General features: G+C 48.8%; 1 protein-coding gene across 1 annotated transcript in view; it reads right to left on the reverse strand.

Annotated features, from left to right (window-relative positions):
* Window positions 1-16,892, reverse strand: part of DLGAP3 (DLG associated protein 3) — a 62,758-nt gene extending 45,866 nt beyond the window's left edge. Inside the window, 1 exon segment of the mRNA XM_043574426.1 lies at window positions 16,687-16,892. The gene's annotated coding sequence lies outside the window, so the exon portion shown is untranslated.
* Between the last annotated feature and the right edge of the window lie 6,902 nt (window positions 16,893-23,794).

The raw sequence follows: 23,794 nt of genomic DNA on the forward strand, positions 1-23,794 counted from the left end.
ATGGGTGCATACTCTGTTGTCAGACTTTCTGGGTTCAAGTCCCTTTCCACTTACTCACTTGCTGTGTGTCCTTGGGCAGGTCTTAGCCTCTCATCTGTAAAATGGCAATAATAATAGAACCATCAGAAAGGTAATAGTGATGTGATGGTTAACAAAGTGCAGTCTTTAAAGCCCTTGTACCGTACAGAATACTTAATAAAAGTAGCTCTCATTATCTGTCCCTTCAATTTTTTTTTAACTTCCTCTATTGGTTTACAGTGTGACCTTGGGTGGGTCACTTAATCTCTCCAGGACAACCATATGAGACCAAAGGTATTCTGCTGGGAAAAAAGCAGTTCTTAGTCAAGGCTGTCCACACCTGGGCACCAGGGAGCCAGACGTGTTTGGCAAAAGCCAATGTCTCAGAGGTAGACACAAAGCGATGCCTTGGGCAAAGCAAAGATAAAGATTTCAAAAATCAAATGTTATCCGATTCATGCCTCCCCCCACGAAGCTGTCTGGGAGAGCTACACGCTGGACACAATGGTCCAGATGGCAGCAAAGGGGTACAGTTGCTCTCTTGCTGGGGATCAGCCCTATCTAGTCCCCTCACACTGGAACCTATGAGGTCATCCCCATACCAGTTCCAACACAACAGAGCTTGCCACAAGCAAGGCCTGGAACTCATTTTGCTGCTGTAGTCCTGGGCTTCTGCAAGTTTCAGGCTTTGCCTACCCATCCCCTTTCCCTGTGTCAACTTAACCAGCATGGCCAGGATTCTGCTTCAGTTTTCCTGTCCGGTCCTCCACCACCCCCTGTCCTAACAGCAGCATATGTGGCGGGGGCTCACTACTGGGGAGGCTTAACACACAGCCAATGACCTGTAGCCCATACTCCTGTGTACATGGGTAGGCGTTCCTCCCCCAGCTGTCTGCCTCCTCCTGCATCCAGTTCTTCCTGAGCCCCCTTGACCATTTCAACACTTGGCTTTGCCCAGCTGCCTTTGGCAGCATCTCTTGTAGCTGGGCTGGTGCCCTTGTCCCTGACCTCTCTCAATCCTACCACCAGCCCTTAGGACCCCAGAGAAAGACTGCCTACACTTACTGCCCCCAGAAAATGGAGAAGGAAGGAGGAACAGAATATTAGGAGGAAGGCTTGGGGTCTTTTTCATTCCCCTTTATTGCTTTATTTAATCAAGTCTTCCTGGGGGGTTAGGGTAGGAATTTTACAGAAAACAGGCTTACTGCCCCAAAACACTCGAGACATTTAGGTAGAGGCAAGTCTAAATCCATCTCCTGACCCATTGGACAGTGCTCAGTCTGTGAATAACCCACACTACCTATAATCTCTTTGAAAATCCCACCTCAGGGGGCTTTGCACTTGATGTTCTCTCTGTTGGAACGCTCTGCCCCAGATATTCCCATGGCTTCCTCTGCCTCATCTTTCAGGTCTCAGCTCAGAGAGGCCTTCCCTGACCACTCACTAACTAAAGTTGAGCCCCATCCCCCAGGTACGCTCTACATCAGCCTGCTTCATTGCCTTCATAGCACTTATTGTTCTTTGAGATTATTTTCTTTATCTGTTACATGTTTATAGTATGTCTCCTGATAGTAGAACATAAGCTGCAGGACGGCATGGACTTTGTCTGTTTCATGTGCTGCAGTATTCTGGGTGTCTCGAACAATGCCTGACATTAACAGGTGCTCAAAAAAAATATCTTCATGGGGGCACCTGGGTGGCTCAGTTGGTTAAGTGTCCAACTCTTGATTTCGGCTCAGGTCATGATCTCACGGTTTGTGAGTTCAAGCCCCACATCGGAGCCCACTGGGCTCTGTGCTGACAGTGCACAGAGCCTGCTTGGGATTCTCTACCCCCCCACCCGCCTCTCTGCCCCTCCCCCACTCATTCTCTCTCCCTATAAATAAACTAACTCTCTCAAAAAATAAACTAAATATATAGATATACAAATATAGACATATATATCTGTGTATCTGTATGAATGAAAGTCTTCACTTGCTACCCTCATCCACTCTACTCCTGTGCCCAATAGCCCAGAGAAAGGACCTCCACTCCTTTCCATCTAAAAGCTTTAGAGAGCCCCTGAAGGATTTAGTATTAGAAGTCCAGCCTCCAAACCCAGCCCTGCTCACCATACCTATCTAGCCCCTCTCAACTGGGCAGATACAGATGGGTTTTTTTCTAGCTGCATCTGGGTCTCTCCAGATGTGCCCCTTTGCACAGTTCAAGGAAGGCATTTGGGAGAAAGAAGAAGAAAGAGTGGGGAAAATGACTCTCCCCACACTGCAGAAAAGAATGAGACTCTGAGGAGGGAATCTCAGGGCTCAGGGTCCACCACCCACACCAAGTAGGTCTCTTTATTCAGACTCTCTGGGTTCCAGCTCCTTTCCCAGCTGGGGCCATATAGCCAAGAGACACCAGAGCAAAGTTCAGTTTTCCTCCTTCTCCAGGGCTGCCAAAGGCCCTGTGGGACACAATCCAGCCTGGTCTCCACCACCCCTTCCTCCTTCCTAATTGCAGCCATGGCCAACTGCTTTTGGCCTGCTCCTCCCTTCCTGCCAAGTGAACCAATTCTCAGTCTCTTCTGCCTTGTCATGTCCATGTTCCCCCTCCTGAAGATCTCCAGAAGCCTCCTTTGGGGGAAGTCATGCCTGCCCACTGCTGTAAGGCAGGACTCTTAGGACCAGACTCCTAGAGGACCCTGGTCAGAGGCAGCTAGTCAGAGAGACTGTGGGACTTGAGTTAAACTATTTGGGTTCATGTCCCAGGTCCACCACTTACTAGACATGTGGGCTTAAGGAAGGCCCTTCATCTCTCTTGAGCTCTCTTCACCTCAACTTCCAAATGGGGGCAAAAATAGTTCCTTTCTCATTCCATTGTCACAAGGATTAAGATAATACAGGCAAACTGTCCATCAATCCTATTGATAATGAGGGAGAAACCACTAAAGTGTGTGAGGTCTGGAAGCAGGGTCTCTAAGACCATTCTCAAATGGCCTTGGGCAAAGGCTGTAGCCATACCTGACTCAGGTTTGGATCAGAAATGGGTGCTCTGGAAACTCATTTGTTTCATGTTTCACCCAGGACTTTCTGTTTGCCTGAGCTCCTTTGGAAGACTTCCTACACCTTGAGCATGCTGAAGATAGCAGAGCAGCCCCGGCGGCCAAAGATAGTGGCATTTGAGACTAGAGGCCCTTGATTTGCAGACCCACCAAACCCTGAAGCCAGAGCTGGTGGTCTCTCTTCCAACGCCAGGGATCTGAAAGGGAAAGCTCAGTGACCTTGTTGCTGGGTATTGGAAAGACAATCATCTGCCTCAAACCATTATATTGCAGCCTACCTGCATGATGCTGAAAAACTTGCTTATCTGTCTGAGTCCCAATTTGCTCATCTGTAAAATAGGGATAATACCTACCTCCTAAGGTTGTGGCAATGAGTAAACAAGCTGATCTAACCAAGGCAGCTGACACTTATGTCTCCATATGGTGGCTTCTTTTGACTTTAGCACCCCAGCACCTTCTGCCATTTGTAGGTGTTTGGTAAAATTTGGGCTGCTGCTGCTCTGGCCTCCATGATGCTGCCAGACTTCACCCTGCCAGAGCCATTAGAGAACAACAGGTAGGATCCCAAGCCCATGGCAAGGGTCCACTGGGCAGCAGCTTCTCAGGCAGGCCAGGCCCATGGCCTTTCTTACCATCTGGCCCAGATGTCTGGTCTCCTCATGGAGTCCAGAATTTAGGTCTGCCTCCTGAGTTAGGACACTGTCCTGTAAGCTCTCTGTGTCAGCTTGGACGGGGGCTGCCTGCATCAAGACCTGTCTCCTCCTCTGGGTTTCTCCTACAGGGGAGTCACACACAGGGCCCCCATGAAGGCTGGTTGCTTGGCTGGCTGCCAGAGTTCACGTGGTAACACCTCCCACCCCTTACCACTGCCTGATCCTGTCCCAGCTTCCAGGGTACCTTAGCCTCTGCTCTCCTCTCTGGATTTCTAGGCTTAGCAGGAGCCACAACCACAGTGGGAGACAGCATGGGGAGAGGAGACAGTACAGACTGTGAGATTCCTCCGTATGGAAGGCCTGCCCTCCCAGCTCTGCCCTCTGAAGAATGGTATCCATTCTTCCAAGAAACCTTACTTATTTACGAGTGCCCTCCCCATCAATCCCAGAACACAGCAGTTGCTATCTCCTCTTAGGCCCCATACTTCAACCCAATAGGGTAAATATTTGTTTGTAGCCTGTGAGCTCCTTGAAAACCAGGATTCATCCGATCTGTTTCTGTATGGACAAGACCTGGCATATAATAGACGCTCAGTAAGTGATTGACCCATCAAGAAGTAGTACCCCTCAGCTGGGGCACAGGGCGTAGAGGAGAGACAGAAGGTGGCAGCAGGGAAATGACTGCCTGCAGCTGGATCAGAACTCCCCAGCAGGCAGAGCTGGACCAGGGTGATGTGGGTTTCCTGAACAACGGGGCATGTTCTCTCTAGGGAAGCATGTTAGCAGAAGTTGGAGGGCCACTTTGGAGGGATGCTATAGAATGGATTCAAGCACTGAACACATTTCAGACAGACAACCTCTGCTGCTTTTCAACTCTGAAGTCCAAGGTACAGCTCTGTGAATGCCTACAACAGAGCAGGCATTGTGTCAAGTGCTTTTGATGCATATCTTTATGCAATCCTCGCAAACTCTCCTTTGCAGTGGGTACCATTTTTACTCCCATTTTACAGATGAGGGACTGAGGCTCATTGAAAAATATAAAGAAAATTGCCCAAGGTCACAGGGGTGGAGGAAGAGGAACTGAAATCTGGTCTGAGTCCAGGCCCAACATTCTCAACCACTGGGAGACCAAGCCCAAGCAGGTCAAAAGTAGCATGTCTCTCTGACCAAATGGATTTGATGAGGCCCCCAAGTGGACTCCCAGTGTGTTCTGACTCATCACTCAGCCTCAGAAAACCTCCATCCCTGCTATCCCTCCCTCGCACATGGGCACATGTTGCCAAGGCTGCTTATTCACAGTTTAACATATGTGCTCATCCAGAGTCAGATTACACAGCCATGCATATCATCCAACACAATTCACGTGGCATTTGTCATATATATAGGCATCATCTACATAATGTGCACAAATACACACAAACTTGTTCCCACAAGGGTTCACACATCTGCATTTTTATCCAATGGACATTGATGCTTCTACACAGAGAAGCTGCACAGATGCAAACCTCACATACATGTTCATTCACATGTTTATCCCCAAACAACAAATATACATGTTCATTCCACATCACTCAGGCACCCATATCTGCTCAATGTCGTACACCAAATCCTCCCCCAACAAGAACTTTATCCATTGTTCCCAGATCCAGTACTAGGCCCAGGTGAGCAATGATGCTCCCTCCCTCTGGGGTTGGCCAGGCAGTCCTGAAAGGGGGAGAAGGCTCAGCCTGCCTGTGATGGATGGAATTAATCTATTGAGCTGGAGAAACTAAATAATTAAATCCCTAATCACCCCCCCAAGCCAGCCCAGGCCAATATAGCTGAGGGAGGGAGGGGGCTCTGAGGCCCAGACCAATATCCTAGAGAGGGGGAGGGGCTTGGGAAGAAAGAGATGGACAGAACCCTCCAGGAGTGCTCTCGGGGAGGAGCTCTAGCAGGCCGGCAGACAGACAGACAGACAGACATGGTTCTCAGGGGCCACAGGCTCTCCCTTTCCATGCTTGAGAAGAAAGCCTACCACCATCCACTGATACAGAGTGAGAGGATTGTGCCCCCCCCCCGACCCCTCCCTTCCCCTCCACAGATGCATCCTGGGAGTGCATGGGGATAGCAGACAGACACTCAAACTGCCCAGGGCTGTGGCTGCCAATGGGGTCCGCCCAAAGTGGGGCTGATCCTACCATCGGTAGGGGCCTAGCACACCCCTGCCTCATTCAGAGCAGGTCCCTCCACAGCCTGATGCAGATGGCAGGGAAGGACCCCTCCACACAGGTGCACCTGCTTCCCTCAGGAAGTGGGTCCAGCACGTGGCTAAGAGGCTGAGAATGGGGCAGAGGCCTGGGCAGGGGGGCTCACGGAATCAGCCTGGGAGCAGGCCCCAGTCCCATTGGCTGAAAAGTGGGTCATTTTCCTTTTGAAAAATAGTGAGAAAATGGAGAAGTAGGTCGGGCTCTCATCCCCTCAGCCCCAGGCACCATCCCCGACTTGTCGGGTGGGGTGAGGAGAGATCTGCACATGCCACGGCCCGGCCCCATCTCCCCCAGGACGCTGTCAGGGAGACCCCCAGCACAGGAGGCCAAGGTCATCAGCATTACTCAGGACACCCAAGGGCACGGGCACTCAGAGGCCAGGACTGGAGCTCAAGCCCCACCCTGCCCTGGGGGCCCTGGGGTGAAAGCAGCTGGGGCCAAACCACGGGCAGGGTGGGGGCTCCAGCACATAGGACCCTGAGGAGCCTCCTCCCATCCTCACGTCTGTCGTGATACCTCCTCTCTTCTCCCTTTCCTCTTCGTCCACGTGGGCAGAGTCGTTGCCATGACACCGCGGGCAGGTGGGCGGCTCTGGCGGCAGCTTCGGCCCAACCCCCAAGCTCGGAGCCCAGGTGGGAGGGGAGCGGCGACAGCGCCCCCGCCCCTAGTCCAGATGGAGAGGAGATTGGCAGAAGGCCCCCAGACACCTAGAGCCTGCAGGGGGCTCTAGCACTGGCCTCGGGGGGATGAGGCAACCCGAGCGCGAGCCTGGAGGTCTGGGGGAGCAGCTCAAAGAGGGCTGTAGGCCTTAACCGGCCCTACCCCAGTTCGGGGAACGGCACGGGGCGGGGCTGGCCCACCACTCCCACTTCTCCCCTTTCTCGCCGGCCCTCCTCCCGGCTTGCCCCACGCCTCGAGTCTCAGTCCCTTCCCGCCCGCCGCCAACCAGCCCCGCCTGAGGTCTAACCTCAGTCCCGCACTCTGCTACACCGGCGCGATTCCCCGTGTCTCTTGGGAGAGAGGAAAACAGCCAAAGTTGAGACTCTCCGAGAGATTCCTCCCCTACCACCCCCACCAACACCCCCCCCCCCCCATCCTCTGGAAAACGGGTCCCTTTTCCCTGGATGTCCCCACATACCTGAATTCACATCACAGCCTGGGGGAACCACTCACTCCTGAGCCCATACTCGGCCAAGGCACCTACCCCACCAGGAGAGAGGACCCAGAATGGAGCAGGGAGAGGAAGAGGGGAGGGAAAATGCTGAGGAGGCTGCCCTGCCTCCACCATATCTGACTTCAGGAAGGCTGGCCCAGAGCCCTGAGTCCTTTCCGGGTCTGGGTCCAGACCCGAGGGCCTCTGTCCTAAGTCTCTGTGGCTCTGACCTCCTAAGACCCTTCTCCCTGTCCAGAATGTTGTTCCCTACCCTGTTCCCTGAGGCAGGAGCCCTGTATCACTGACCAAATGGAACCAGAGGGACCCCTACACAGCAGCCCTCTGTAATCTGGCTGGCAGGGGTAGGCCTAGGTGGGGTGGTGGTGACAAGACCCAAAAGGAAGGGAGAATGTCAGCCAGGGTTATCTGGAAGGTGTCCGGCTTGCCATGGGGTGTTCATGACATGCAAACCGCATACACACATAAAGACATTTTTACTTTCTTCCTTAGCCGTCTCCAGCTGAGACAATAGATCTGACTGGCCAAAATACATACGTGTGCATGTGTGTGCACAGGAGTGCATGCATGCATGTGTTTACACATTGCATCTCCTTTTATCCACCTCTACTTCCACTGTTCTACATCAAAGCGGCCCTCATCCTAAATTCTCACCAAAGCTACTTCAGCAGGCTCCTAACTGGTCTCCCTACCTCACATCTTGGCCCAACCCCCATCTATTCTCCTCACTGGCTGCCAGTGTGATCTGTCTAAAATGTGTTTATTCAACAAATATGTATTGAATACCTACTCCGAGCCAGGCACTCCTCTGGACACAATAAATACAGCAGTGAACAAAACGGACAAAGCTCCCATTCTGAAGAAGTTTATATTCTAGTACAGCATGTATTATAGCATGTATATTAGAACGTATAGGGTATATATCCCCTACATACACCTCTGAGCACCACAGCGTCTGATCAGCCTCGGGCTTGGCTCCCTGACTCCGAAAAAGATGATAAACAAAGATATTTAATAATGGAGTGGGGTGAGGAGACAGGAAGACAAGGGGATAGTCAAGATTGACTGTGGGGGAGGCCTCTCCAAAAATGTGACTTTTGAGCAAAGACTTGAATAAAGTAAGAGAGCAAATCACATGGGTATCTGGGGGAAGAACGTTTCAAGCTGAGGGAAAAGTTAGTACAATGGCCTCAAGGTGGGACTGTGTTCACCATCTTTGGTTCTTGTGGAACCAAAAGGCAGCCCTTGTAGGGATGACACCTGAAATCAGGGAGGTCACTGGTGACTGGGAGGTCAGCATTTATGTCACTCAAGCCCCACTAAGCACTTTGGATTCCATTCTGAGATGAAAAGCCATTGGAAAGGCAGGACCTCATCTTACTCAGGCTGGTTTTCCAGGGGAGAATCTGTGGGGGAGGGGGCTGGCAACGGTGGAAATAGGGAGACCAGCTAGGACATTTCCTGTCACTGAAACACCTTTTCCTACAGTTGTCCACCTGGGGAATACCTGTTCTAACTTCAGGCTGTGGCTCAAGGGCCTCCTCTCCTATGGATCCTTTGCCAAACCCTTCTCCCCACCCCAGAACTGACCAACCTCTCTATAGGTCTCCACCACCTCCAACGAACACTTATGTTGCACCACCTTCCTTAATACTCTCCTTACTTGGTTCCAGGTCTTTTACCTTCCCTAGATTGTAAGTTACCTGAGGTCAAGGACCATCCCCAGTGTCCAGTACAGACTGTAGCAGATTGTAGGCATAAACATTGGCTGAATGAAGGGATGCATTGGATGAGGCACGTGTGGTGTAAAAGGGACGATCTGCAGGCTGTTGTTAACATGTGAGTGGGTGAGTGAGGTGCACATGTATGCACTCACCAGGTGCAATTAGGCCAGTGTTAGCATATGCCCACGTATCTCTGCATACTCTGTTTATACGTATGTTTGTTAGCATGTAAGTACATGGTGACAAATACATTCCTGTAGATTTATTCATGTGTGTACATGTTAGAATGTGCATTTAGGTCAAGGTAGGCATACTGAAGCATAGACAAGTAATATACACAGACACACATACACACATATTGCCACATGCCCTGCACGTGTGAGACTCATACACATACTCAGGCCTCTCTAATATCCCTGCCCCTTTCACCCACCAAGGTTACTTTGTTCTGCTTGATTCTTGAAATGTCTGTGATCATGTTAATGTTTAATCTCCCATATTCTTTCCCCACATACACTCCTAAGCGCCATAGCATCTGATCAGCTTGGGTTCGACTCCCTCACTTAGCTATCCTCAAGGCCTGTATAGGTTTCTCCTCTGAAAACCCACATCCTATGGATGGTAGTGAGGAACATGAAAATTTGAGACCTCTCAAAGAGGCTGCTTTCTGGAGAAGAGCCACAGGCATCAGAGTGGATCAAATTCAAGCCTGTGGGAAAACAACTTTTGGACAGCCCCAGTGTTCAGCCAGAATCTCTCTCTCTCTTTCATTCTTTCTCTTGGTCACATTTATTCACATGACCCAACTTAAGTGCATATATTCATACGCTATTAATTCATGTGTGCACATATGTCCCCACATCCATGCTCACATGCAAACTTAAACACATATGCACTGTTGAGCGAGCACCCCAATACACACACACACTCAAACATAGGTTTAATTAATTGTCTTCAAAGTCACATATATATGTGGATGCGCACATAAAGTCATACATACATATACTTATGTATACATGTCTCAACACTTATACACAAGTCCGTTAATGTGTTTGAATACATTCATACACCATACTCATGCATATGTGTACATATCCACAGTCACATACCCACTCACAGGCAGAAAAACACATACATGTGCACTGGAAGAGCAGAGATATACAGTCCATCCCCTGACTTCTATCCTGTGAAGAAAGCCAGGAGTCCATATTCTCTCCAAAGGACATCACAGGTTTGCACTCCCTCTCTTTCTTGCCAGTCTCCCACTTCTCCATTTGGAAAGTTGTTCCTACTATCAATAGGATATGTCCCACTCCTGGACACACCCCATTCCCACCCACTCTCAGAAAAAAAGTCATTCTAAAAATGGGCTCTGTTATCCCTTTGTCCGATGCCTGTAGTAACCAATATTTCCTCAGGCAACCTGGAGGATCAGTAACAATGAAGCAGGTGCACCTTGGAGTAGGTTTACTTTTACCCACCAAAGAGGCAGCTCCCACCCCCACCCCCATATACATATGTAACTCTTAAATTTAAAAAGAGAAAATAAAGAGAAAATATCAAGATCAGAGTTTTTCCTCCCAGTACCTCTGGATATGGTCCACTGCTCCCAGACTCCAAAACAGTTACTGGAGCAGAAGAAGGAACAGTCAGATTATCTCTGGGCCCTAAAACCTCCTGAGATGCCTCTCCTTTCCTAGAGGGCAACTTCATGATGTTCAGTGGACCTCTTCCACCCCAGCCCAAGGACCCTGCCAAAGAGAGGATCTCAAGGCTCCAAAATGTAAAGATGATGACCTTGGCTCAAGATAACAAAAAAAGCAAGTATTTAAAAAACAGGAGCTGGGTAGGGAGCAGCGAGGGAAGCTGAAGACACCTCCCAGCAGGAAAGTGGCTGCCGGAACATTGGATCATGAATAGCAGGACTCTCCAAGGGGCCAGGGAGAGGGAGGTGGACATCCAGTATTCTGTGTGGGGGTGGAGGGGTGACTGCTTCAGGCAGTAGCAGCAGATCCAAAGTAAAGTCTTATCAAAGCTGTTATGTAACCAAGGGAGCTGAGTGGAGCACAAACACCTCCCCTCCCCAAACAGGCACCCACACCCACACCCACCACCTCCCAGCACCCACAGCATAGGAAAACTCAGCTCCTCCCAAGCAGCTAGAGAAGAGCAGAATCATCTTGATGAGTTACATCAAAACCATGATGGGTGATGGGCTCCTTATTAACTAGAAGTCACATCTGGGAAAGAATGAACTGGCTCAGCTTGGGGTCCCTACATACTTCCCCCTTTTCTTGAACTCCCTGCCACACCCAGTTTTTGCCCAGCATCATCTGGAACCCTCTCTGCTCTCCCCTCAAGAAGGATCCCATTTGAATATTTGATTGTGCTCTTGGGGATGGGAAGTGAAGCTGCCATCAACCCCTCCTGCCTGTTGTTCCCCCACAGTCTCATCTGCATGTCCTGACATTTGGCTCTCATCCCCCTGGGATGACAAGGGAAAGGACCTGGAGAAATAAGACCTTGCTCTATTCCCTTCTGAGTTACAAAGATGAAGTCCAAGAACCCAGAAAATTGAGATAACTCTAGGTTAGTGGGGAAAAGATTTCCAAGGAAGCTGAGGATTGAAACCCAGGCCCTATCCCCTAATTTCGGGGGGAGGGGTTTCTCCCCCAGATCTTCCTCTTCTCATTGCCCTGTCTCCAGTGGCTTCCTCCTTCTCTGCTCTGTGGCTCTGAACAACCCCACCCACTCTTGAGTCCTTTGCTTGGAAATCTTCCTCCCCAACAAAAGTCTCTCCCAAATGCTGCTCTGAGCTGTGTTTGGAGTAGGCAGAGCATGAGACAGGCTTGCAGAATATTTCACTGTCCCCTGCCTCAATTCCAAAGTATGCTGGGCAAAGGAGTATCACATAGTCAAACTGTCCTGAACTCCTGAGCTCTATCTACCCCAGGCCTAACTAGTAAACCTAAGCTCTCCTAATCCAGAACTGTCTTGAGTCTGAACTTCTGGGACCCAGTAAGAGAAAAGCTGGTGCCCATACCCCTGAGCTTCTTGCACTAAAAACTATCCAGAAGAGAGCTCACAGCCACAATATCATCCTCCATTCCTACCTCCACACTAACAGAAAGGTGGTTTTGGAAAGGGGAGGGGGAACTGAAACAGGAAAAGAGGAATCCTTTTCTCAAATACCACTAATAATTGTGAGGCCAAAGACAGAGGGAGGACCCCAGAATCTATCTTTCCATCCAGGGACTCCTTCCTTGGAAAGTGGGTCATCTGGGAGAATTTTTCTAGTGAGCCCTCAGCACTGCCTAGTCACCATTCCATCATCGGGTCCCAGCGCAGCCCCATTCAAGACCCAAGACAGTTCCGAAGAAGCAGATTCCCGCCGAGTCCCGTTCAGCACTCGGGACAGCTCCCAGCGACTCTGAGGGGCCAGTCCCCAGAAACCCAGGATGCTTCACCCCACCACACAAGGGTGCTCTTTAAAACAGAAGCCCCTCTCCCCTGCCCATCCCACACTCGCTCCCGTCCACCGGGAGCACCTGGTATTGCTCCCTTCCTTCTATGTCCAAAGAGAGAAAAGAAACCCAGACACGAGGCTTCCCTGAGGGAGCCTAGAGAGAGGACCCCACCCACCTCCTTTCAGCCCTGAGCCTCTCAACGCCACTCACAGCTGGTTCTAAAAACCACTTTTCCTTCTTAACCACCACCCCAAAGATAAGAGAAATACTCACGTGGGGGCTCCCAGCCCTGTAGGCAGATGTGGTGGGGGGAGGCAGAGAGAGGTAGCTCCCCACACCCTGATCTGAGCCCCCTTTCTGAAGGAGCCAGCTCCCATCTGGACTGGGGGGAGGAGAGACATGTGGAAGCACTGATTGAGGGGAGGGGAGAAGGGAAAGGGGAGGAGGCAGTAGCGGGGGACTGCGGGGTGGGGGTGTCGAGATGGGGGCAAGGGAATCCTTTTTAATTTCATTCTCTCCCCATGTCTACATCAGCCCTGCAGGCTCAGCTCTTTAATATTTACACATAGGAAGAGGAGAGGATGAGAAAGAACAGAGAGTGAGGGGAGCAGGAGATACCTGAGCTCAAAGGACACAGAGGCAGGGGCCTTCAGGAGCAGGGAGTTTGAGCCCCCCACATCATTACCAGCCCACTCCCATTCTCAGCTCTTGACTGGAAGGAAGGAGGAACCCTGGTACCATTCTGTCCCTTTGTTAACAAGACACTTTGAAGCTGCATCAGAAAAAGATCAGATCCCCACCCACATACCTGGACACCCCACAAACCCAGATTTCTTGGGTGACTTATGTGCAGATGGTAGAGGCAGTATTCATGTGCAAGCATGTTCTGATACTTGAAAGCATGTTTACATGTGGGCTGCTGTGTAGAAGCATATGAACATGTCAGCTAGCATGTACAGGTCTATACAAGAATGCTCTGAGTGTATTCACATGTAATAGCTCAGGCAATCATACACAAACTTATGTAATCAAACGTGTAAATCAGCCCCCCAGTGACCTACCCCCAGCTCTCTAGCTACAATCCAAGGACAAGGCCATCCACTTCTCTAGAAGCCCTTATTTACTGGCCCCCTCCCTCTCCCTCATAGCCTCACTTTTTCTTTCTGTGACATGGGAAGAAGAGCTGGTGGGAAGGCATGCTGCATTTGAGCCCAGGGACTCGACAAGTTATTAGCAACAATGAGCTGGCAGCTCGTTACCATAACGATGGTGCCACTGCCTCACCCCAGCTCAAACCCAGACTCCCCAGACAGCAGGAGGCCCGCTGAGCCAGCAGTCTTCAGACTGGGGGGCGGGTAAAGAAGGAATCAAGACATAATGCTTGTATAGTGGAGGGTACACAGCTGTTCTTCCAACTCCCACTGAGACAACACGTTGAATCCACCAAGTGGGAATAATATCAGACTCTGGAAAGGTTTCCTGACCATGGGGATGATAAGACACTAGAAGGGATCTGTAGAAGCCCCTCTTGACAAAAGGTTCTTTTGTCATTTGCTCCCTTCATCGCCTCACTCCAAGAACCTCTTCCACTGATCTTAGTAGACTAAGAGAAAAAACAAAACAAACAAACAAAAAACAGCCAAATAGAAGGCCCCTGTCTGAATTTCAGTCTTCCCATCTGTGAAATGGGGACAATTATCCTATCATTTCCCCTAGACTTCCAGAAAGTTTAATTAGAAAGAGTTTAAGGGTAACTATAGACCCTTCCCAAACCAGAAAAGCCCCAGAAGTTTCTCTACCCAACAGGAATCCATGAAATAAGGAATTGTCAGGCCAGCTAGAGGCAAAATGCATCAGAAATTGGGTGGGATGAAGGAAAATGGAGCTCAGCCAGCTCAAGCCCTAACATCAGCTGGAGAGAGATGATGTGAGGTGCCAGGCAGCAGCCGAGCTGCCACAGAAGAAAAGTCTGGGAGTCTGGCCTTCAGCAACTCCAGCCCCTCACCAGCAGGTATCAAGACAAACCCATGGCCTACTCAGTGGTGGGTATGGTTACAAATCCCCATCCCCAATAACATCTATCTCTCTTTTTGAAAAGGGCCCCAGGTTGAAAGATCTACAGCCTTAGGCTTAGTTAGTCTTTGATTCTTCTCCTCAAATCCCCTCTGCTGAGCTCTGATGGGCACGGATGGGGGTGGGAGGGGGCGAATTCCAGGAAGGGAAAGCAACAAGGGGGGTTGGAAAGTTCCTGGGCTAAGACTAGCCAGGAACACACAGGTTTGCTGTGTGACCTTGGGCAAGTCCCCTCCCTTCTCTGGGCTTCAGTGTCCTCACTTTATAATTAAGAGGTTAGACGAAGTTAATTCTAAGGTCCTTTCTCTGGCCATCATTCAATAGCTACATACAAATTCACTCCTTGGACATGAGCACCCTGGCATAAAATGCCAGTGGGCACTATCTGCTAGATCAGTGGGACAGTGGGAGTGAGGGATCCAGGGCTTGTATCTGAGGCTGTTCATCCTATGTTCATGTTCCTTTTAGAAACACCTGCCACCCTAGCCCTCCCGGCTCCCTTTTTAGACCCTGATTCACTGCCAACTCACGAAGCCTCTCCCTTCCCTCCCTCCTCTCTTTCTCCCCCTCTCTCCCTTTTAGGCCTTGGCAGCTGGGTGCAGAAGTAGCCCCAGCAGTCAGGGAATGCTGGGGTGAGGTGAAGATCAGTGCCCCCAGGGTCAGAGAGAACACACCAGGGAGTACTATTCTTTAACCTTGGCCCAGCCCAGCTCTTTGAAATCACCCAAAGACCTAGGTTGGAGTCTTTCTGTTCCACTGATTAGCAGGGTGAAATCATGAGAAATGCAATTCACCTCTCAAACCTCAACATCCTCATCTGTAAATTGGCATTGTATTTAGTTGAATTACATGAAGTTGCTGTTTTCGTAGGTAAAAAGCAAAAACAACTGAATACTGACAATTTCATATGGCTTAACCTGGCCTGCCTGCTTCCCAAGGCTGTTTGGGGATAAGAAGAAAGAGTTGAGAGGGGAGTATTTTTCAAAAGCCCTGGGCTGATAGAAGGGCATTGTTTTCCTACTATTATTACTTCAAAGAGCTTTAGCACAGACCCACCTGGAGCCAAGGAACTGAACAAATGACCCAGAACTTGGAAATTTAGGACTTGGAAGTCTGGGAGACAGCCACCTGCTCTGATGACTAACAACAGGACAGAAGCTTCCACCTGGCCTCCTCAGCTCCTGGCACTAAAGGGCCCTTGGTGAAACATTACTGGGCTGACACAAGTTCCCAGGCTCCAAGATGAAGCACACAGACACTCCAGCTCACCCCTGGTCATACTACCACCAGAGGCCCCAGCAGGCAGGAAGGACACAACCAGTAGCATCCTAGAGGATACCCCCTGAGGTAGGTGAAGGTGAGGATCAAGGTGGGGAGTACAATGCAGCTCTTGCCTGAGTCAGAGGTGAGGAGTCACAGGGGAGGAGGGATGATCTGACCTCAGAAAAGTCTGATCTCCCTGTCCCATGCCTCCACACCACCAGGAATCCCCTGGGGAGAGGAGGGACAAGGCCCAGGTGTCAGTGATTCAGAGTGAACCCTGCTCAGATACATTCTCACACAGCCAACACACACACACACAGGCCACAGACACCTGGACCCACTCACAGAGACACAGTCACACTGGCACACACACATCCTATTCACATACACACGCACAGAGACATACACAGGCACACGGTGACAGCACACACACTCATTCACACACATGTCTACAGATACATACACTGTAACACACTCCACACTCACTGCATACACCCACTGACACACACTCACCCACAATGACACACGCACACACTCACTGCATACACTCACTGCCATACAGAATCACCCACAGACCCACACGGTGACACACTCACACTCATCACAGACACAGTGACACGCACTCACACTCACACACCTGCAAAGGAAACTTCTCTCCGGATCTCCCCAACACCACCACTTCCCCCCACAACCCGGCTGGCTACTCCCTCCCCGGCCCGAGCCTCCAGCCCCGGCCAGCACTGGGCCGGGGTTGGCCGGCCCCCGAGGCTCAACCCCGGAGGGCCGGTCCTCGCTCCGCGTGGTCCCCCTGCCCGTGTCCGGGGTCAGGCCCGCGGCCGCCAGGCCGGGGCGGGGGCGGGGGCGGCGGAGGAGGCCCAGCCCTCCCCCCACCGCTCCCGGGGCCGGGAGCCGAGGCCGCGGGAGCCCGGGGCGTGGGCGGCGCCGGGGCCGCAGCCAGGCCGAGGCTGGGGGGCGCTGCAGAGGGCGCCGCGAGCGCGGCCCCGTCCCCACCCCTCCCCGCGGCTTACCTGGCCCGGCTCGGGCTCCGGCCGGGTTACATGGTGCCGGCGGCCCGGGCCGGGGGCGCTGCGGCGGCGGGCGGGCGGACGGGCGGGCAGGGACGGGGCCCGGCACTGCGGAGCCCCCAGCGGAGGGGCCGCGCCGGCTGCGGAGCCCCGAGCGAGCGCCGAGCGGCAGCGGGCGCGGGAGCGGGAGGCGGCCAAGCCACGGAGGCTGGATTTCCCGGGGACCAGGAAGGGGAGGCGGGGGGATCCCGCCCGCGCGCTCCGCCCCCGCCCCCGCCCCCACGCAGGGCTGCCGAGCCCGGGAGAGGGAGGGGGACCGAGCTCCCCGCCCCCGCACCGGACCCAGGAGGGCCGAGGTCGCAGCCGGCGGACGGCCGCCGGGGTCTCGGAGGAGCGCCCGCCGGGCGGAGCGACAGCCCTGGGGAGGCCCCCAGCTCGGGGGTGCGAACCAGCTCCCCTCCCCGGGGACCACCGGGTCCGTGTCCGCCCGACCCAGGAACAGGCACACGGTGTCACGACCAAGCACAGCCGACCTAGGCACAGGGACCCAAGCCCCGAGGCGGGCGGCCGGGGAGACAGTCGCACAGCCTCACAGGCACGGAATCGCGCCCACCGAGGCACAGTCACACCCTGAATGTCACACACAGCCCCCCATACACGTTGCCTCGGGAGACCCTTCGGGTTTTCCCAGTCAGCTACCCGACTTCGGCTCCTGGCCTGGGTTCGAGGAGCCCCCTTTCTCTGCCCCAGCCCTTGCCAGGGTGAGGCGCTGTGCCCGGCCTCCAAGCCACGGACCGGAGTCCCCCACCCACAGTCCGCACAGCCCCAGGCATTCCCAGTGTGGAGGGAGAACCCCGCTATACCTGGCGACTTTGCTGGGGCTCCCACCCTTGCCCACTGTGCCCGCCCACCTCTAGGCCCTGAGCCAGGGTTTGTGCCATGGCGGGGGCGGGGTGGGGAAGGGAAAGGGGACTGTCCGAAGCACAGCCGGAGGCTGCAGAGCCAGGACACAGTCTGCAGGAGCCAGGAGAGGCGGAGGAGAGCTGACTGCAGCAGTTCCTGGCTGGAATCCGTCTTGGCGCCCAAAGCGATGCTGTAATGGGGGGGGGGGGGGGGGGGGGGAAGGGGCCGCTTGGGGGAAGCCGCAGGGGGAGGGGCTGGAAATGTGGGGGAGGGGCTGGTCCTGGATCCTGACTTCCCAGGGTGGGTGTGAGGGAACACTGCCTCAGGCGCTGAAAGTTGGGGTGGAGAGGAATCCTTAAAGCCCTCTTCCCATCTTCCTTCCTTCACCTTGTCTGGTCTTGAAAGCTTTGGGGTGGTGAAGTGAGGGCTTGCAGGCTTGGGAGACCAACTGTCCTCCTCTCCAGGAACGAACGGATCTTGGAGTAGTTATCATTGAACATCTACTCAACAATTCCCTTTTCCCTGTACCCCTTTGGGGTTCCTGGCTCTTCCTTGTATAAAGGGGGAAACTGAAGCAGGGAAAGTAGAATTCAAAGCTCCAAAAGGGAGCTACGCCCTTTCCCCTTATGTCAAGATGCCACATGACATAAATGACAGAAAGGAGTTTGGAAAGCCCTTCCCCAAGGAAACTTAGAAGTCTGGGGACGGGGGTCTGGCAGAATGGTTACGTGCCCTGCTGCCCACAAGACCGGTTCCATCAAGAATTTTCAATCATGAGCTAAGGTTGCAGACCATTTCCAGGCCAGGGACCACCCACGAGCAGATATGACAGAAAATAAAGTAGAAACTTGTTCTCAGGAACCCACTTTAGAACCGAAAGAACCATTTTGCTTTCCATGAAGTATGAGAATAGTCATCATGTCAGACACCAAAAGGCACCACCATGGTTTCTCAGATACACATTTTGTTAACTATTCTGACATTGGAATGCATCTTATAATGGATAGGGACATTTAATATGGTTTTCTACTTTTCTCTTAAAGCTGTCATCAAAGGATTGATATGTTTGAGAACTGGGAATATAGGGCAGCTTTCATTTGTTAACTCAACAACGATTTACTGATTATGATTAATCAGACAGGCTTACCTTAGGCCGTGTTCTTTCATAGCCATCCAGTGACATATAAGGGAGATGGAAATGTAAGCCAATAATTACGATCAGGGCCAGCTTCTTAGGAGTATGAGCTGTGCAGTCACACAGAGTCCCGCACTTAAAAAGGCCCCACTCTTGGTTTAATGCTCTGCTGTCACTATCTTGGAATTCTTAATCTTTAACAAGGGACCCTGCACTTCACAAAGTATGATTGCCGTGTTAGGAATTCCATGCCTTAATAGAGATAAGCACAGAATACTTTGAGTCTAGAGGCAACAGCCAACTCTGCCTCAGTGAAGAGGAGTAGTCAGAAAAGCAAAGAAACATAAAGGAAGCATTTGAGTAGGCTCCAAGTTGGGAGAGAGAATTAGGGTAGAAAACCACACATGTGCAGAGACAAGAACTCATCAAACTGTCTGTCATTCAAGCAGTATGGCAGACTAGGTGCTTCGTTGATCCTCCCACTGAAAACGTGATAAGTGTTAAAAAGTGATAGCTAAAAAAAAATTTTTTTAATCTTCTTAAATGCATCAATGAGCTGGCAAGAAAATTAAAATCACCCCAGCCAAAATCTAACTGAAGGCAAAACCAGAGAAGTATGCAGAGCACTGAAGGCAACTTTAGTCTTGGCGGTTATGATACATTGGTTGCAAAAATGGCACCAATTCACCTCTCCCTGCATCCATGTCCTTTGCCATATGACTTTGAAACTCCCTGCATCAAGAGATGGACTCTATTTTCCCACACCATGAATCTGACTTGCCACTTGCTTTGGCCAATAGAATAGGGAAGAAGTCACCTGCCAGTTCTAAGCCTAAGCTTTAGAGCTTGCATACTCCTGCTCTTTCTCTTGAACTCCTGCCTCCACGGTGAGTGTAAGCCTGGGATAGCCTGCTGGAGACAAGAGACAGGTGCAAGACAGCCAGACTTTCCCAGCCAAGACCATCAGAGCCACCATCTCTTGGTCAGGTATAGCCAGCTGACCCCCAAACATGAGCAGCCAAGAGCAACAGAGGTATATACCTGACTGTCACTGACTGCAGACACTTAAGTGAGGCCAGCTGAATGAGAAGAACCATCCCACAAAGTTGAGGACTCTTGAGCAATAATAAATGCTTATTAATTTAAGCCACTGAATTTTTGAACGGTATGTTATGCCATAACATTGTGGCGATAAATACCTGACATGCGGGTATTTGCTAACCGGTGAAATTGAGCTTCAGTTTTCATGGTCTCTCAGGGAAATATGGGAAAAAAGATAAAGCACAGGGTCTGCTCAAGTTGAGCAAACACTCCCCTGCATAAACTTAGAACCTCAAAGCATTCTCTCTACTCTAAGGTACAGGCGAACTAGAAAAAACTTGCCCCATCCCCACACCCAGGAAATTGCAAGAAAATAACTGGGTGGTTTTTTTTAACGTTTATTTATTCATTTTTGAAAGAGAGAGAGAGAGAGAGAGAGAGAGAGAATGAGTGGAGGAGGGACAGAGTGAGAGAGAATTCCAAGCAGGCTCCATGCTGACAGCATCAGAACCTGATGCGAGGCTCAGTCTCACAAACTGTGAGATCATGACCTGAGCTGAAATCAAGAGTCAGACGCTTAACTGACTGTGCCACCCAGGTGCCTCAAGAAAATTACGTTTTAAACCTTGGCAATAGCAATGAGTGTAGGAAAAAAGAATCATCTCCTGAGATTCCACAACTACAACTTAGACCTCACACAATATGCAACTATCTGGGACATCTGAAAAACCTCAAACCAAGAATTTAGCATTAAATGATTCCAAAGGTAGTGCCCCAGGTGCCAGGCAGAAGCCAATATAAAGCTCAGGCCTCGAATGATTTCCACAGATAAGGTTCCAAAGAAAATGAATGAACACAATCAAATATCACCAAACACACATGGAAATATGACATCAAGGACAAGAACCAGCGGGGCGCCTAGGTAGCTCAGTCAGTTGAGCAGCCAACTTGGGCTCAGGTCATGATCTTGCGGTTCATGAGTTTGAACCCCACATCAGGCTCTCTGCTGTCAGCATGGAGCCCACTTCAGATCCTCTGTCCACCCCCCCCCATCTCTTTGCCACTCTCTCTCAAAAATAAATAAACTTAAAAAAAGAAACAAGAAAAAAGAATAAGAACCAGCTAAAACAACAAATAGCAGAAACATCTGCAAATAACTCAACTTAGAGTTGTGAAACACAGAATATAAAATAACTGTTTAATATATTTAGAGATAAAATAATCCTGTTGCCTTTCACTTATTTTCCTTTTTTTATTGTGCTGGCCAGGTCCTAAAGTACAATGTTAGAAGTGATGATGGCAGGTAAGTTTGTCTTATGTATGAATTTAATGCTCTGGCATTTCTTCTTTATGATGATATTTATTGCAGAGTTTTTGGAGACCTCTCTTGATCAAGTAAAGGAAGTTCAAATTTAGTTCTAATTTACTAAAAGTTTTAATTAAATCCACATTGAATTTTATCAAGGGCTTTTTCTGCATCTTTTGACATGATCATATGGTTTTTCTCCTATAATGGTTGTGGTCAATTATATTTAGAGATTTTCCTGATATTTGATTTTATTTTCCTGAAATAAACCCACTTACTCAAAGAACTTTATGATTTATTGTACATATATCATTGGATTTGATCTGCTAATATTTGTTTTGGATTTTTTCATATATATTAATAAATAAAATAAGCCTGATATTTTCATTCTTTTGTTATCTAGGATTTGGTATCTAAGCTATTCTAGCTTTATAGAATGAGTTGGACAAGTATTATCTTTTTTCTTTTCTCTAAAAAGTTTATATAAAGTTGGAATGATCTGATATTTTTAAATTTGGTGAAACACATCTGTAAAACTATCTGGAACTGGTGTTTTCTTTATGGGAAGTGTTTTGTTTTGTTTTACTATTTCTTCTGTTTCTTTAACAGTAATATTTAAAGCACTATTTCAGGTTTTCTATTTCTTTTTGAGTCAGTTCTAATAAGTTATATTTTTCTAATACTATGTCTGTTTTGTCTAAGTTTTCAAATGTATTGCTGTAAAGTTGTTGACAAAATTCTCTTATTATCATCTGAATCTCTGCTTCCTCTGTGATTGTGTCTGCTCTATTTTTTTGGTTAACATTTATTTGTGTCTGCTCTATTTTTTTGGTTCTCACTGGCAGAGACTCTTTGTCCATATTTTAATCATTATAAAGAATCAATTTGTTAACTTTGCTGATCTTTTCTATTGTATCTTTTCTAATTTCTTGATATCTACTGTTCTTTTTGTTATCTACTTTATTCTACTTTCCTTGGGTTTACTTATTCTTTAACTTACCACTTAAGTTGGAAACTTAGTTCCCTAATTTTCAGCTTTTCTTCTTTTTTCATATAAATATGTAAGGCTAAAAATTATCCTTGAAGAACTATTTTCGCTGTATCTCACATGTTTTATTATCATTCAGTTCTGAGTATTTTTAAATTTCCATTATGATCTCTTCTTTGACACGAGTTATTTGAAAGCATGTTTTTCATTTCTAAATAGCAGTATTTAGGGTATATTTGTGGTCAAAGAACCTTGCCCGTATGATACTTTTTCTTTAAAATTTGTTGAAACTTGCTCTGTGACTAGTATATAATCGGTGTTTGTAAATGTAACACATGTGCTTATCAGTCTTCAAAGTGGCCCTCAATTATTCTAATCTCAAGGCATTAATAATCTTGGGTAGTCACCTCCCACACTGAATAATAAGCCTGCTATGTACAAGCAATAAGATGTTGCAAAAATGATAGCATGTGACTTCTGGGGCTAAGTCATAAAACACCTTGCAGTTTCCACCTTGCTATCTGAGGTTGCTCACCCTAAGGGAAACCAGCTGCCATGTCATGAAGATATTCCAGTAGCCCTGTGACAAGACCTACAATGAGGAGGAACTGAGGCTTTTTTCCAACCACTAGCACCAACTTACTAGTTATGTGGGTAAATCAGTCTGAAAGTAGATACTTCTGCTTCAATCAAGCCATCAGATAACTGCAGTCACTAAAATCATCTCTGTGAATCTCATGAGAAAATTGAGCCAATTCTGCTGTCAGCACAGAGACCACTTTGGACCCTCTGTCCCCTTCTCTCTCTGTCTCTCTCCCCCTAAAATAAATAAAAAAATTTTTTAAAAGATGTATTGAATCAAAACCACCCAGCCAAGCTCCTCCTGAATTCCTGACCCATAGACATTGAGGTATTTTTTAAATGCTTATTTTTGTTTTACACTACTGAGTTTTCTCAGTAGTGTAAGATAGATACTAAGATAGTTCTGGAGAAGATTTTGTACTCTTTAATTGTACTAGGATAGTACAATTAAGATAACTAAGATAGATAACTAAGATAGTTCTGGAGAAGATTTTGTACTCTTTAATTGTACTAATTGTCAAGTCTCTGTTGTACAATTTTATTGTTCACGTCTTCCACATATTTAGTGTATTTTTATCTGTTTGTGTTATCACCAATTTAAGGAAATGTATTGAAATCTCCCACTATGATGGTGGATTTGTTTATTTCCTATCTATTGTAGCCCTATCAAATTTTCTTTTAAGGTACTTTTTTAGGCACATGCATGTTACGATTAAAGAGGGAAAATAAAACTAACATTATTTTCAGATGACATAACTCTCTACCTAGAAAATACAAAAGAAAGACAAATTGTTAGATGCAACTGTATTTAGCAAGGTGCCTGGATAAAAGATCAATATACAAAAGTCACTTGCATGTTTTTACATTAGCACAATACTAAAACATGTAATCTGCAAAAGTACATCATTTACTGTATTACAATGAGTGGTTAGATATTTAATAACCTAATAAAGATGCAGAAAAGTATAAACATTTCTTGAAATTTTAAAAAAGCTAATCAATGGAAAGATAATTCACATCCATGAATTTTAAAAGTATAACTTTATAATGAAGTCGGTTCTTTCCATATTGATCCTAGATTCAGTGCAGTTTCAATAAAAAACCATGTAATTTGATAAGCTGGTTCTAAAATCAATATGGAAAAGTAAACAACAAG

Source organism: Prionailurus bengalensis, chromosome C1 (assembly GCF_016509475.1).
Source record: "Prionailurus bengalensis isolate Pbe53 chromosome C1, Fcat_Pben_1.1_paternal_pri, whole genome shotgun sequence".
NCBI lineage: Eukaryota > Metazoa > Chordata > Mammalia > Carnivora > Felidae > Prionailurus > Prionailurus bengalensis.